The 16,011-nt window shown below is 44.1% G+C and overlaps 1 long non-coding RNA gene across 2 annotated transcripts in view; it reads right to left on the bottom strand.

The window, feature by feature from the left end:
- Positions 1-6,257, bottom strand: part of LOC116703385 (uncharacterized) — a 7,119-nt gene extending 862 nt beyond the window's left edge. The window contains exon 1 of one of the 2 annotated variants that reach the window (XR_004335417.1): positions 6,245-6,257. This is a non-coding gene — a long non-coding RNA (uncharacterized LOC116703385). Of the gene's footprint in view, positions 1-854; positions 866-6,244 lie in introns of those variants that run through there. The other variant, XR_004335418.1, reaches the window with a different exon arrangement.
- Positions 6,258-16,011: the final 9,754 nt, after the last annotated feature.

Raw genomic sequence — 16,011 nt, 5'->3', positions numbered from 1 at the left:
TGCTACACCATTCCCTATAAAGAGATACTTGTACAAGCATGGGTCTTCATGGAAGATCTCAGAGAAAACCTCTTCTACGTCCCTCACCCAAAATCGGTAGGCTTGACATTGGGGAAATAATACAATGACTGAGGTGGTGATGAACGCACTCAGGAACGGCCACGTAAAAGCTGCTTAAAGTCTAACTGATTAACAAGACTAAATAGAGTGTGTTTGTATGGTGTGACATATTATACATTATGCTTTGCAGCTGGGTTCAGCTAAAGGAGGAAGAACAACAGGCTATCTTAGTCAGATACTACAGTGAGCACGGGAAGAGGAGATGGATGGCCAAGGACACTGAAGTTCGAGGACGTCTGATAACTCGAGAACAGGACGTACAAACCAGAAGGGATGAACAAGCTGTCTTGTGAAGTAAATGATAACTGAAAATAATACAGGCAAGAAAAGAGGGAAGAAAGAGCAGGAGTGTAACCCCGCAACAGTATAGCTACCAATCACGGCCCCACAGGGAACCAATATAACCCTGAGCACACTATTGTTTAAGTGCCTTTTTTGGGAAACCTCTGTACTAGACAAGTTTCCCATCAGGTCCGTGCCGTAAACGCTCGGTAACGCAGTTCATGTTGACCACAGAATACACCTGTGGTTAATTCATCATGGAGTCAGTTGTCAGTTATAGAGATTTCTTCCAACAACATCATGTCCACGATTACAGCGTAGGAATGGCACCATTAAAATACTGACGCATGATGCAGTATGCCCGGTGTTTCCGTCCGGCCGCGTCCTTTAAAGCTCCCACCACCGCCACAGACTAAGCAAAACCGTGTTAATGTGTTTCCTTTGTTTCCCACAAAACGGGCAAAATTCCTTCGGTTGCAGTCCGTTCGGCACAATGACCTTCATTACCCCATTTACTCCACACGACAACACGAACTGACCGCGCTCCCCACAATACCTTTCACCTTGTCACTTCCGTTCACTTCCCGATATGTGTATTTCCCTTCCCGTGAAGAAACGGTCGTTTGTAAATTAGTTCGGGACTTGTAAAAGTGTTTTGCGTTTTGTTAATTTGTTTTTTAAAATGTAATTTGTTTTGTTCTTGTAAAAGTGTTTTGCGTTTTTGTAATTATTCATTTTTTAAAATGTTAATTGTCTTAACTTTGTAAAAGTGTTTCACACTTTGTAATGTTGTTTTGCACTTCCCGGCCACCGTCATGACACTGTCATGGTCTCAGCGTTCCAAAGGGGGGGCGATACATGCCAAAACTCTGCCCAACTTTGGCAGACGCCTCTTTTGTTTTCTGTTATTTGAAAGTGGAATGAATGGAATTTAACTTTTTGGACATTTATGACGATTGTCTTATCTGTCATTTGACGCCTTTTGGATTTTTCCCTTTTCTTTGTTCTTCTTTATTCACATTAATCCATTTTTTTACCTGGGGTGCCCAATCTTTCAAACCCCACTGTACATAGGGCTGATAGAGGCAGCAGTAGAAAGAGAGGGAGAGGGAATGAGAACGAAGTAACACGCTGAACTTCTGCTTGGCTTCATCAGGATTTGGCAGCATGTTTCTTTGTTTGGTTGCTTTTCTTTCTGTGTTGCTTTGCAGTGATGTGTTACTTGCTTGTGTTTTGTCTAATATATATGTAAGTTAGTTTCTTAGGATAAACCCCTTGAATGTATCATCTGTGTTCAGGGGTCCCAACATAAAACTCAACAATACATTAAAACACGACAACGTACAGTATACAAAGGCAGAAAGAAAAACAAACACAAAACTAACATAACTGCAAGCAGTTACTTTGGGTGCCAAGCCTCATCCCGCGAAATTGGAACCGAACGCGTAGCGCGCGGAGGCAAACGTCAGGAATATCGAGGGTGCATCGTTACATTGCCGTTGCAAAATACCCTGAGCCCTAAAGATTTCTGACAACCTCTGGTATCAGATTTAATTTTCAAAAAAAGCTTGTAAAACATCAACCCTGTTGTCCATAGTCCTCTATGAACATCATTTCCTTTCAGAAACTGGGCTATTAGAAATTTGTGTTGCACTGAAATCACTTGAATGTAAAGGTTGTAGAACCATGAGACAAATAATAAATGAACAGACATGAATCTCACGATGTATAATATGTTTAAGTTTTACGCAGAAGTATAACATGGGGAGAAATTTGAATAATATGAATCAGACCCATAACAATAGTTACTTTGGTAACTCCAGATTCTATGAGTATAGTATACGCTATTGGGTTTATCCCTTCGCGCATGCCAGTAGTGAGATTTTCTTTCCCGCCTTGCTTCCAGCACGGTCCTCACCTACGTCTGTCATTTACTGTATATGTACACACGGACCCGTTGTTCGTCTCTTCAACTAATTTTCTAGGAGCAGGGGCCCGGACCTTAGAGGGCTACGCCTATACTCTATAATCTGGAGTTACCAAAGTAACTATTGTTTTATTTCGTATATGGCTACGCCCTCTAAGGGCTACGCTATTGGTTAGGCAAAGCTGATGTAGTCAATGCCACCTGCGGCACCAGGGCCCACAGCCGAACATAGACCACATTTTCCACACTGTACAGAGGCTTAATACGAGTCATTCTTCTGATAAAGCCCGCCATTCTAATGTCGCGGCCTGAAAGTTCATAAGGCCCGCAATGTGATGGCATAGTTTCAATGAGTAATGGGAATTGTGTGTGATTACCCTGCAAGGATGCCCTTATACGGGCGAAAAAACCAGCTTGCAACGGAGTGACATCATTATCTCCGTGCATGTAACATGATATGACTTGTATGCATTAAGACTGCGTCTCACAAAATACTCCAAAAACAGGAGAGTGAAACAGCAGGGAAGGTTGCTGCGGCAACCAACTCGTGCATAGGGGTCCTGGGAGTACCATGTTATGAAACCATAAAACTGCGTCCACAAGCGGCATCCGCTTCTGTCCTCATAACGCACATCCAACGCAGCATTACACGTTGTTGATTTGGACAGAACAATACACATGTTCAGACATTCGTCGTACATAGAAGCGGATGAAGGGCACGGGGAAAACAGGAGGCTGCCGAGGTGATGTCGGCTGCCATGCCTTTAGCTAGAGCCACAGGCGGCGACAGCCCTTGTAGTCTAATGGAGAGGCCAGGACGAGAAGACGAAGTGCACATGAATCACTCACTCATTCTTTGGCTGACGTTAGGCAAAAGAAGCGGGCGTTTTAGCGACAGCATTCTGAGAGAAGCCTGCGCCAAGGTTCAAAGGGGCTCCCCAAGCCCGGACACCCGAGCTAGGTCCCCTAGGGGGTAGTGGGGCCGAACAGCCGGATTTTGGTGCCCAACCCCCTTCAGGAAACGCTTCACCAGGGATAGGCAAAACTGTCCTCTCACCCTGGTCCTCTGGTAGGAGTAAGGCAGCTCGTAGCTTGACATAGATGGAGCCAAAAAGCTATCCATCAGAGTTTGGAGTTACGTCAACACGAGAGGCAGGGGACCACGATGTGGAGTCCGCTCCCTCCCTGTGCGCCAGCGCTGAAAGGCGACCAGCGCCCTGGTAACCTGCATGGTACAGAAGGCTCTGGAGCCCTGGATGGTGCGCACCACAGCAGGGGGGAAGCCTAGTCCTGGAGCGTTCCCGCTCCAACCAGCCAAAAGGTCTCTGGTCATCACTGGGGATGAAGAGCGCTGTTCAGCTGCACAGTGCGTCTCCCTGTTGGCTGGGGGGGGGGGGGCACACAGCTGAAACAAAGGTCGGGACCAGGCCGCGCTTGTTCCGCTCCGTGTGCCACCAGAGCCTTGACAGATCTCCCTCCTGCATGCGCTCGGTTGTAGCAGAGAGCGAGCCTTCAGTTTCCCAGGCTGGGAGAAACCGCCCTCCGCAAAAGTGGCCGAAGCTCTGTGAAGCCAGCCAGAGTGGGGCCCGTGAAGGGGGCGGCTCGGGCGCAATGGCCGAAGCCTTTAAAGCGCGGCCAGAGTGGGGCCCTGAAGAGGGCGGCTCCAGAGCTTAAACATCCCCGCTCAAAATGGCCCTGTCTTTCGGGAGACGGAGAGAGCTCCGTGGGAGAGCGTCGATCGCGCGTCTCAGTGCCCAATCCCCTCAGGAGAGGGAATTCCTCCTAAGTTAAGGAGGAAAAACCTGTAACGCGGCGCTGTCCGAAGAACCGAGCCATGCTCGTCGAAAGCGGCGTCCGCCAGCGATCCGGTGTCGCCGGTTTGTTCCGTCTGTCTCCCGCTCCCGTTCCGCTTCCCTGCTCTGGCAAGACCAGAAGAGCTTTATCCCTGCAGTTTAGCTCTTTAGATGGCGCAAAACTGGCAGGAGGCGTGGCGAGTGAGAGCCTGGCGGCAAGACGGCGGCCGAGGCAGGCACTGAAATTCTTGTCTTCATACTGCGTAAGCTTTGAAGAAAAGTGGGAGACAACAACGGGTCGCTGTGTACTATACATTAAATGCGACGTAGTTGAGGCCCGTGCGGACCAAGGCGGAAGAAAATCTTCCCGACTGCGCATGCGCGAAGGATATAAACCCAATGCGTAGCCCTTAGAGGCGAAGCCTATACCAAAGAGACTACAACACATGCATACATTCATCACTAATTTACCCCACTAATAGTCAAGATGGCACATAATAAGTGGATCATGCAAATTTACTCAACAATGTTGTTAGACCTCCAGTTACTCACAATGAACCTCTCCTGGTCTGAGTTCTCACTCTATAGCTCACACTGTAATAAAACCTAAAAACCTTGTGTCTCTACCCTCCAGCAGCCTGGGTGCAATGTGCCCTCTCAAAGGTCAGTGGTTTAAAGCCAATTAATCTTAGCACATGCTTTCATGCATGAAAAAGTGGTTTGCTCACACTAACCTGTTAGGAAATTACAAAAAGCTGCCTGAAATTCTCTTCCGTCTGTATTTAGAGTGGATGCTTTCAGTCTTTGGCTACTTGATACTTAATAATGCTCCCTTCTGAATTTGCTGACCAAATTAATAATGTCAACTTTAATCTTCACTCGTTTTGTCTCCATCTCTTGAACATGCACTTATGGCTAATGGCTTTTTTATCGTTTAAATGTGCTAAAGTCATTTCATTAATTGCGTCCTCTCCTGCCCTGTATGGTAACCTGCATGAGGTTCCACCGGCTTCTGAGTTTAATATATTGGGAATTTTCTGCTCACTGTGGATCTATTTACAATCTCCTTTTTTGTTTAATTCCAATGTTGTTTATAATGGCTGCAGAAAATCAAAAGCTTCCCATGGAGGAGTAGCGTTGCCTCTGTGCCTCTATCACATTTCTGAAGTGGTATTTGTTTGTCTAACATGGCAGAACAGTGCAGCCATGCGTGCTGTGGAGCGGCACGGAAAAGCTGCTCCAGCTAAATTTAACTCGAATACAAAAAGCAAACCAACTGGCTTTGCTTGTCCACAGCGTATGTATAACGTCCATCTCCCCGTCAATCCATCTGGTATATCCTGTAGTTCACTGACTAAAATAAAAAGAATAACACTGGAGTGGTAACATGCAAAATAAAACCTTATTGTACCTTCCATCCATGATCCATAACGCTACAGGAGGGTGATGTCCATAGCGGACACATACTAATTACCTAACCTGGTCGGAGCAGGTTTTCTTAAAATAACCTTGACTTTCTCTCAAGCTAAGTTTCCATCCACTCGTCAATCAATTATTTGAATTATCTGTCAAAAATAATTCCAGCGAAAAAGCTGGTAAAATGTGTTTCCATCCAACGGCTTTTAAACTAAAAAACCTGGGCGTAATGACTTCACATGTGTGTTTGTGATCAGATTGGTATATATCGAATTGATTAGAGGACATTTTAGGATGTTTCCATTCATTTTGCACTGAATTTGCAAAAAAGTTTTTCTAAAAAAAATGGATTGCTCTATCTACCAACAAATGATCAAAATGGGACAAGTTGTAACAGTGCTTATGTGGCAGCTGATAGCGACATTTCAAGCTATAATAAGAAAACAACGACACTATCAACTCATTGCTAAGATGATGTCAGATGCAACTGGCTTTTATTTGTCCTCCCAGCACCGCTGCGGACAACTCTTTTTTTAGTTATATTGCCCTGTTTGAGCGCCTTCCATTTACTCTGGGGACGTACCACACTTGTCCTAACTCTGGTCGGCCGTTTCCTTCACAGTTCCTGATAAATAAATTAAAGAAGTCTTCGCCTCTTTCTTCGTCCACTTCACTCTGTCTTTGTTGACAGGTGTGGCAAACAGACGGAAATACGGGGCGAAATACACTAAACTCTTGTTTTGTGGCGGTTGCAACCATAAAATTACCTAAAACTTAATTGACAATTCATATTTATTCGGCAAATATGTTCCCTCAGCGTTTATCGTATAGCCCGCATCGATAAGAGAAATACCATGTGACCAAACGTATTTCATTTGAGTCGATCTTCCATGAATTCCATTGACTTTTACTGTTTCCATAAGGCTTTTTCATTCGATATCACTTTTGGATTTGATGGATGGATGGAAACATAGTTTCAGTCTCCTCCCTCTGAACAGCGCTCTTTTTCATTTTCTCATTCATTTCTATTGCGCATTTTAGCGCAGTTTGTTATCTGGATGGATAAAAAAAAACAGTGTTGTTATTTTAACTGTGTTAGGCACACTATAACCGTTTTTGTTCCGAACACGGCATTTTCTTTTGTCAATGATCCTGTTGAGGAAGAAGCGCTAGTACTTGGCAAGGAGTTAAACATCACTCAGTAGATGATATATAGAACCTACTATGGATGTATTTTATTTCTAGATAATTAAGAGCTAGACTTGCAGGTTACCTCTTAAATAGTTCGTGAAGGTAGGCTTGTGTTTTTACATCTTAGTTTTTTGTGAGCCGAGAGATGACACTGTGGAGATGCTGTTCCTCCTGCAGTATTATTCCAGTGTTGCCACTGTCACAACAACAAACAATCATAATATCTAATAAGTATCCATTACAATGTACGTATAGGTCCAAGATATGCTTTAATTTAATATACCATTTTCTTGTGGCTAATTGGCACTGCCAGACTGTCAAACAAAGTGCGAGATTAAAGCTCACCAATCTAGATGACCTGCCATTCAAGTCAAGGAGTTTTCTTCAGTATCATGGCAACATGTGTATTGACTGCAGAAGACTTCTTCTGCACCTTTCTCCTTGGAGACAACCTTGTCCCTTTTGGCCTTGTCCCTCTCGTGAACTTACTTGGATAATTGGTGGAAGCAAGACTGCCCAACCCTGATTGGCTGCTGCTGGGGATCTACCTTTGAAGCACGGTTCCTCTGCTGAAACCTTTTTCTCCAATTTGGGATATACGTTTTTCATTCAAGAATGCAAGCATTAACATCCACACACGGCCATGCCGCACATCATTAGAAGCTTAAAGTCTCATGATTCCATTGAGCCCACACACAAAGTTTACGTGTCTCAATCCGCTATGAAGTAAAGACAGAAAGATTATCCACCGTTTCTGTCTAAAGTCGAGCGTGCTTCCTACCTTTGTCCTCGTCGTTATCCACGACGTTGAAGATTCGTCATAACTTTTTTTTGCTCACTCGCCAACAGTTCAAAGAATAAGTTACATCCAATCCTTTTAACAAAACGATCTGGTCCCCTCACACTCTTGTAATTCTGGCCGAGTTTCCTCATAAACAACAGCTGAACATTCCATCTTTTTTGGACTTTGATCGCTTCCTTTGTCTCTTTGTTTTATTTAAGCCTATGTTGAATACATATATTGTGTCCAATAAAATATTGGGACTACACTATATGTTTGTGGCTGCTTGGGGGACGGGGAAATGGGGACAAGTTAAACCGATTATTTGCGTCCTAGGACCCTAGATCCTGGGGCGTACACTAATTGGGGCTCGTGTCCATTGTTCCTTGTTGCGCTTTTTGTTTCGGGTAGTTTCGGCGTGTCCTTTTTGTGTTCGTTGGCGTGTTTTTTGGTGTGGGGGGATATGGAGTTTCACTGGATTAGTTTGTGGCAGACCTTCTTGGCTAACTTGAGAATGCAAAAAAAAAGACCTGTTGTTGTAGCAATTATTATGAAGTGCAGGTGTCTTACCAGTGCCAATAAAGCAGAGCTAAACGTTTCTATGTGCAGAGTTTGGAGCAGGGCGTCTTGCCTGACCCGGCTGCTGAAACGGCTGTTGCTGCTGCGGGTGGCGCCGGGGTTGACGCACCGATGGCGAAGTGAAAGCGGCGGGGGCTGCTGCATGCTCGCTGCGGTGTGGGCTGAAGCGGTCACGGATCCGTCATGGGTACATGACCACAGGGATCTCCGCATTACCCTCCAAATAAGGAGTAGAGACCAAAAACAGACACTGGAAGTGCAAGCCATGTATCTGCGGGTCAGAGCTCTTGAGCTGGAAAGAGGTACCCTGTAGTCCCCACCCCAATTCCCTCTTGACCGCAGTACTGTTTCTGTTCCGGTCTTTTGAATCAGTAGCACTGCTCTAGTTTCCTCCATTTGTGAGTCTGAGGTTGACTCGTATTTCAGCGCTTTCGAGCGAAAGCGGCTGCCCTGAGTTGGCCCAGAGTTTTGGTCTCTTTCCTCCAGTGCAAGTTAGGGGGAAAGCTCAGGGATCTTTGCCGCTTTCTATTGAGGACAGTCTTGACTATAACATATGTGAAAAAGACTGTGTCAGGCTTATGAGTTGGCCCCCGAAGCATTCAGACAGAAATTTAGGAACAGTGAGAAAACCGCTAACCAACATATGTGAGTTGTGCATGACAAAGAGCGTTTTGTTTGATAAATGGTGCCAAGCGGTTATGACGAGATTAAGAGCTGATCTTGCTTAGTATTTAAAAAGTGTTGGCAGAGCGCATCTGTTTATTTGAACGAACAAAAGAGTCGTCGGTAGCAAAAGCGGCGGTGCTGCGATGATTTGTTTGACCCACAAGTGTGTTTTTTACGCCGGCCAGTTTTGGGTCACGTGTTTTCCAGAACGTGGAAATAGTGTCCCGAAGACGATGCGTAAATAACTCACCAGCGTGAGGGCCGCGCTGTTTTTATTGTCATGAGCCAGGCATTTGATTGCTGTTTGCCGGCTCTTAAAAGAAGCACCACACAAGCAGATAACATCCTGCAGTTGTGGGGTTTATAAAGCCGCGTCCCTCACCTGTAAACACACCCGATCTTTAACTGAAGCGGTTTCACGAGGTTATCCTCGTTTAAGCGTGTTGGGCTCAGGATTGTTTCTTTTACGGCGAAGAATCGATAAGGTACCGGTAACTATTTTTCGAGATACAGCCGCTATCATTCGTCTAAGGCTAATGTTCGTGCCGCTCTCAAACAAACTTGTGTTGTCGGATTTCTTAGTATGGGGAATTAAAATTAGTGAGCTACGCCCCCCTTCATAGGATCTATTTGCATTCAGCACTTGTTCAGGAACAATGAAGGTTGCCGTGCTTCCGCAGTTTCCGATTAGTGGCATTTCGTTTATTTTGGGTAACAGCTGGTGGGAGGAAAAGTGTTTCCTCTGCCCGAAGTAGTTACTGATCCCGTTTCGATGCGCTGTTTGCTACTCCTCTGCTGTCTCTTCAGCTTTATCTGTGCCAACTCTTTTCCTGTTGTGCCATACGCGAGCACAAGCCGTAATCGGTGACTGTTGATTTGTCTGAGTCGTTTGGCTACTAGATGAGGATGAGCTTGTTTGTCCAGTTTCCCCTGCTACTGAAAGTGTAACAAAGTGTGAAAAAAGTTACTAAATGTGTCAACAAGTTTGATCTTTTTCTGCTGATCTAGACCTAGTTTAAACGTGATTGAGAAATGTTAATTGAGCTCAGATAAATGATCTGTCTCTAACTTTGTGTCTGCTCTGTTTGTGCCGCTAGGACAGAGCAAGCCTGGGTTTATCTAAACACGGTGTCTTGTGCGACGTGGAGTCCTGACTCCAGTGACGATACGCTTGTGAATCAGGTGTGTGTGCCGACGCTATCGATGCCAAATTTGTGATCTTGCACATGACTCTAGTTTAGCTGGACACCTGGGTTGTTAAAAAACGTATCATCGGTGGTTGCGCATTTCTTTTGGCCGCTGTTTAAAATCTGACGTAACAAATACTGCCCGCAGCTGCACACATGTCACGTCGTGAGAACCCCAATCAACCTGTTCCTCCGCACCACTTCATCCGATTCCTGTGCTTGGTGAGCCGTTGGACAGTGTTTGATAGATTGTGTGGGTCCATTGCCAAAACTAAATCAGGTACCCAGCGGTACCGCGGTACCCAGAGGCCATTCCATTGCGCACCCCAGAGCAACCTGTTGATAGCGCTCATTATTCTTCACAACTTTTGGTTTGCCTAAAACTATACAGAAGGACCAAGGTACAATTTAAGTCCAAACTGTTGCACAATGATGAGAGAGTTAAAAGTTAAACTGTTACCTCAGTCCTTACCATCCAGATTCCCAAGGCGCATTGAGAGTTTCCACCAAACCTTAAAATCCATGTTGCGTAATACTTCTCGAGTCCAGAAGAGAGTGGTGATAAGGTCTCCCTCTTCTGTTATTTGCTGTGCGTGAACTCCACAGGAATCGTTGGTTTCAGTCCTTGCGGTGGTGTTTGGTCATACCGTGTGGCGTCCTCTTCGTCTTCTTAAAGATAAGTGGTTGCCGAGTCGCCAAAAGCTGAGCATAATGTGCTTGATTATTCAGTTCTTTTTATGAGCGCTTAACTATGTGTGTGTCGTTAGCTCGTGATAACATGACACCCTTCAGGTTAAAATGAAGCGTCGCTATGACAAAAGTCTGTTTCTGCGTGTTTTTAATCAGGTGAGAAAGTTTGGTGCTGCTGCCGTTACCTGGATCCAGTCTGCAGTCTCGTTTTCGGTCTATACAATGGATAGGAGATCAGTGAACAGACGACGTTGGCTACACGGACCGAAGGAAAATCGAGAGTATGTCACGTACATGCTTGAACATACTTTTCAGAGTGAGAGATCCCCGCCGTCTCCCCTGTGCCTGTGATGTCCGTGTCTGCTCTCCGAGTACCTTCTGGCTGATGATGGTTTGCAGAGAAAAGTGGGTTGATGCCGGCCGCTCGTTTGCGAAATTCAGAGGTACTGTGTATTTGGAGGACTTTTTGTCCCATCTGTCTGATTCGGCTCGGTTGATATTGTAACTTATTGCTTTTCTCTGACCATCCTAGTCGAACGTCGGTCCTATCATGACATTGTGTGGAGGACCACAGACCCATAAAGCAGCATGCATAATAGAGTGAATCCGTCGAAAAGACTATGATGCAGCAGGAGGTGATTATCTGGTTGAGCTGGGTTAGCTGTTCCCGTGTATAGTGCGTGAGCTCACCCTGTGGGTGGTTCTGAACCGACCACACCCTCGTTTTGTTAATGATTACGCAAAGTAATCTGTTACCAAACCCGATTCTTTCCGCTCCCCCTCCAACCAGCGGCTTATGCGTTGGTCTCTTCTCTGCAGGATTTCAACTTGCAGATCCACCATAGAAGGGTACCGAGAACATAATTGCAGATGCTGTTGTCCAGATGTTCCTCAGACACCTGGAGGTGAACCAGTTGGGGGTTGTTCAGTTCTGTTTGGGGGTGTATGCACGGGGTCTTATTTGTTTTCGTTTGTGTTTGTGCCTGTCCTATATTTTTCGTCCTATGTAAATAGCTCTGTCGTTGCTCATGCTGATTGGTGGGGCCGCTGAGTCCTATCTTGTTGTGCGGCAGCTGCGCACCACCTTCTATTTATGGAGACAGATGGCGACCGTCGGAGGACACAGAGGGAAGCCCAGCAGGGCCGTCTCCATTTGTCCTCGCCTCCCACCTGCCACAAGTTTTTCTTTTGCTTGATATTGTTCAGTTTCTAATTGTACGGGTGACCTTCAATGTGTTTATTTTTCACCTCTTTTGTTTTAGTTAGGAAGGTAATTCATGTTTATTTTTTGGGCCCTTATGGTTTGTTAGGTTATCTTCTTATCTACTTTCAAGACAGTTTTGTTTTTGTTGTTGGTTTGTAGTATGCCCCCCTACAGTTTAGTTACATTATACCTTTGTTTCTTTGTTTATTTAACCTTATGTTGAATACATATAATGATTGTTTCCAATAAAATATTGGACCTACACTTATGTTTTGTGGCTGCTGGGGACGGGGAAAATGGGGCAAGTTAACCGATTTATGTTGCGCTAGGGCCCCCCCTAGACTGGGCGTAACATGTCTGTCCTGAGGAGCCACTTGTTTCTTGCAAACAGAGGCTAAGCATAACTTTTGATTGCAGCTGAATAAGCCAATCCGTCCACTGTAAGCTGGTGTTCTCCTTTAATGAACCATAAACCGCAGGGTTTACGAGGAGGGTCCTGGTTAAATATAAAAAGCTCCTCTATCCAATTACAACCAAACATTAGAAACCAGCCTCGCTGTGTAGCCAATAAAGACGAGTTTGATAATACCAACATGGTCAGAAAAAATTAACCCTGTGATGTCTCCAGCTTGTCCAAAGCAAAAATAGGCCTTCTTATGGCATTTCACCATTTCATCAAATTATGATTACTTATTTCTATAAATATAGCATGTAGTTCGTTTCAGGGATAGTGTGAAGTGAAGTGGATGTGTTTTTGTATTTAGAAGTAATTGAATTTTGCACTTTTGGGCTTTTTAGAATAAGAAATAAAAACGCAAAGACATATCTGTAGAACTACATCATATAAAATCCATTTCTAACCATTTTTTTCTGGATTTTTTTTCTGTTCTAAGTTGAGACATGTGGCTAGAGTACTATTTTAGTATAAGCCCATTTGATATGCTTACAGTGTGTTTTGTTCATTAGTTTTCAGATGATTTACTTGGACGAAATAGAAATTCTCTGTTCTACCACACTGTACTCTGTGTCATTAGGCCTGGTCACAGGCCACTAGACACAAAAGTTGAGAGTGTTAACTTCCCATGACCTCAGGTGTCATCCCAGAGGCCAAGCATGTGAAAACTGCAGCATTTTTTGGGGGTAAAAATTTAGGGCGAGAAAAGCATATCATTTTGCAAGTGTCCGAGGCACGATGGCGGCCATCAGCGGGCGCAGACATCCCCCCCACCTGCACTCTTTGGCTAGATCCCATTTCTTCTACTAAACCCTACCCTTACCCATTACCTGTACCCTTGGCCCTTGAAATCAAGGGGTAGGGGAGATGAACATACGCCTATGAAATGGACCCACTTGGTTACATCACCATACAATTGATCACAAACTTCCATCTCTGTCGGTTGATTGTGTGGGTTTGGACAACATGGTCATATGCATTTCTATATTCTATATTTATAGTTATTTATATGTCACTTTTGGTGGTGCAGAGCAGATGTTCTTATCTGTGTAGTACTCAAAATCTGTTTGCAATACCCTGTGTAGACAAACACATGATGGTTGTAATGTGTTTCAGTTATCCCTGTTTTGAATGTCATGGATGTTCAGAAAAACATTTTGTTAACAAAATCTTTTTTTTGCCAATAAATTAACATAAAGGCAAAAACTTACATAAAATGTTGTTACAGAACCATCTTCAACTATAGAACATAACTTATAGTCACAACACATAAAAGGCACTCAATGTATAAATCAAAAATAGACACACAAGCCCACAAACAAACCAATTAACACAGCTGTTCTGATATTCCAGACCATCTGATGCCTGTTGGCAATAAACTCCGCCCCCCCCCCCCCCCCATATCATCAGTGTCCCGTATCAAAACCAACAACAATATATAGTGCATGAACAGGAATTAATTACAAATGATTACAATAATACAATACCATGCAAAAATGAATGGGTACAACATGAACATAGATATAGAAACTCTGCTCGTTTTCAGCCCCAGTGATCAGCTGTTTTTTCCTCCGGCGTCCCTTGTGATGACAGGCGTATATGTATAGCCCTAGTCGGAGTTCATCATGACCGTTAAGATTACATACATCTATAATATACATATACTAATTTATATGTGGATTATACAATCCATTTAAGGCAGACAAATGTGGGACTGTTTCAAATCAACTTACCATTACGGATGACGTAAGATAGCAAGCTAGAGTTTTTAAAAAGTTTCAGTACGAACATTGGTTTGCAAGTATATATACCGGACGTAGTCTTCCACAAAACAACACTGTCGAACTTTTAAATTCATATTAAGCGCGAAGTACTTATGTATGTGTCTCTCTGCAGAGCAGCCAACTGTTCCAAAAACCTGGAGTGGAGATTTGGGGGGGGGCAAACACCTATTTCTGCGATACGAAGCAATTTCTTTAACTATTTTTAGTTCATCTATCTTCAGGGTTTTTAAATTGGTATTTTTCTCGTGGTGGGGGATAGGTGGGCCTCCCTTAGGGGTTGGGGTAATGCCACCAAGGAATGTTTGTGTTTTTAAAGTAAACCTTAATCAATGCAATTCGGAAGTTAGTTGCAAAAAAGAGAGAAGTCAAGTCTTACATGGATATGTGCCAAACTAATGGGTTAGGAGCCTTTGCATTTACATTCTTTACATATTAACTTACTTAGATATTGAAAATGACCACGACAATGTGCCAAAACTAATGAAGTCACATGAAGAGACAGGAGCATATTCGGAACAGCTGAGAAGATTTGGGGTCTTGGTTAACAGGTCCAGGGGTTCCTAGTGTAGGGAACCCAGGGACCCAAAGTTAATTAATCATCACTAAGCTACCTGAAATTCTAAAGACTAAGAACCATGATTTCATTAACTTTAATCCTTTAACCTTTGTACTTTTTAGGAAAAAAACTATTTTTTGTTTTTGTTATTATTTTGTTCATTTTATGAAACTTGAATTAATTACTTACAGTTACACTTTTGAGATGCCCCGAGGTAAGAAGCACAATAAGTGCCCCAACTGTTCAGTATCTTATATATAGTATAGTATATTAGATAGATAGTTCCGCATTTCAGTTCATCAAATTTCTGCCTCTGTTTTACAACTTTGTGCCACAGTCAAAATATACACATCCTCCCATCTACTGTTGTCCAAGATTTGAGAGTTGTAATAAAGTCTACTGTGCATTGTTATTGCTCCGCTGTATATGTAGTATCTAATCAGACGTCGCACGACAGACAGAGGCCCAGTTGGTCGTTGTTCTTGACAAAAGTCTTCGAGGAGGCTGTACACTGCTCATTAGAGAGGTACTAGCAGGATTGACACAGCATCACTGCCAAGCAGAGCAAGTCCACGAAAATTAACTGAATTTGCTACGCTCACCAGCCGCGAGGCTCCCGTCTATTTTTACATTCAGATTGTCACAAAGCGGAGGACAGGTCCGTGCTACTCAAAGTCACATACCTGAAGCCAAGAGACCGGATGACCAAAATTCCACAGACAGGGAGACGCTCTGAACCCCCCCCACAGTCTTTGAAAGCACAACTGTCGATCTACACTGGCTCAACAGGATAGTCTATAGAATAATCATTTTCAGAAAATTTGGTGACCGGGTTGACATTCAGCGTGTAAAACCAGTCACATGCATGAGTTCTCACGGCCAATGCGTGAGAGTGGCAGCCCTGTCTCCTGGTCGAGCGGTTCGGCAAGCCATTGTGCTGTGTGTTTATATAGCTTGTGTCCACACTAGGTTTCTAGGGGTTGATACAGCCCAGGTCCTACCCTACCCCTTGGTCGAAACAAGAATTGGTGACAGACTAGGTCCCGCGTGAGACGCGCAAAACGAGGGAAGGGGTGAGGGGTAAAAGAAAGTGAGATTCAGCCTGTTGTTTTTGTTCAGTCGTTGCGTTAGATTACATACTTTTCTGTTTCAATAGTAAGGGTGGACCACCGAGTGTGTTTTTGTTCATTACTAGGGAAGGTAGGGGAGAGCCAGGAAAGTTGAAACCTGGACGGATGAACACAACTCCAGTGTCTCCAGGTCTTTCTGGATGGATCGTGCAGTCAAACGTGGGTTTGGAATTGCTTTTCTCACAATCCTGCAAGCGGTTCTGTCTGATATTTTTCTTGGTCTTCCAGCTCTTGCTTTAACTTCCACTGTT

Source organism: Etheostoma spectabile, chromosome 15 (genome assembly GCF_008692095.1).
Source record: "Etheostoma spectabile isolate EspeVRDwgs_2016 chromosome 15, UIUC_Espe_1.0, whole genome shotgun sequence".
NCBI classification, from domain to species: domain Eukaryota; kingdom Metazoa; phylum Chordata; class Actinopteri; order Perciformes; family Percidae; genus Etheostoma; species Etheostoma spectabile.
The sequence above is the reverse complement of the archived record's forward strand: the minus strand, read 5'-3'. Positions and strand labels throughout refer to the sequence as shown.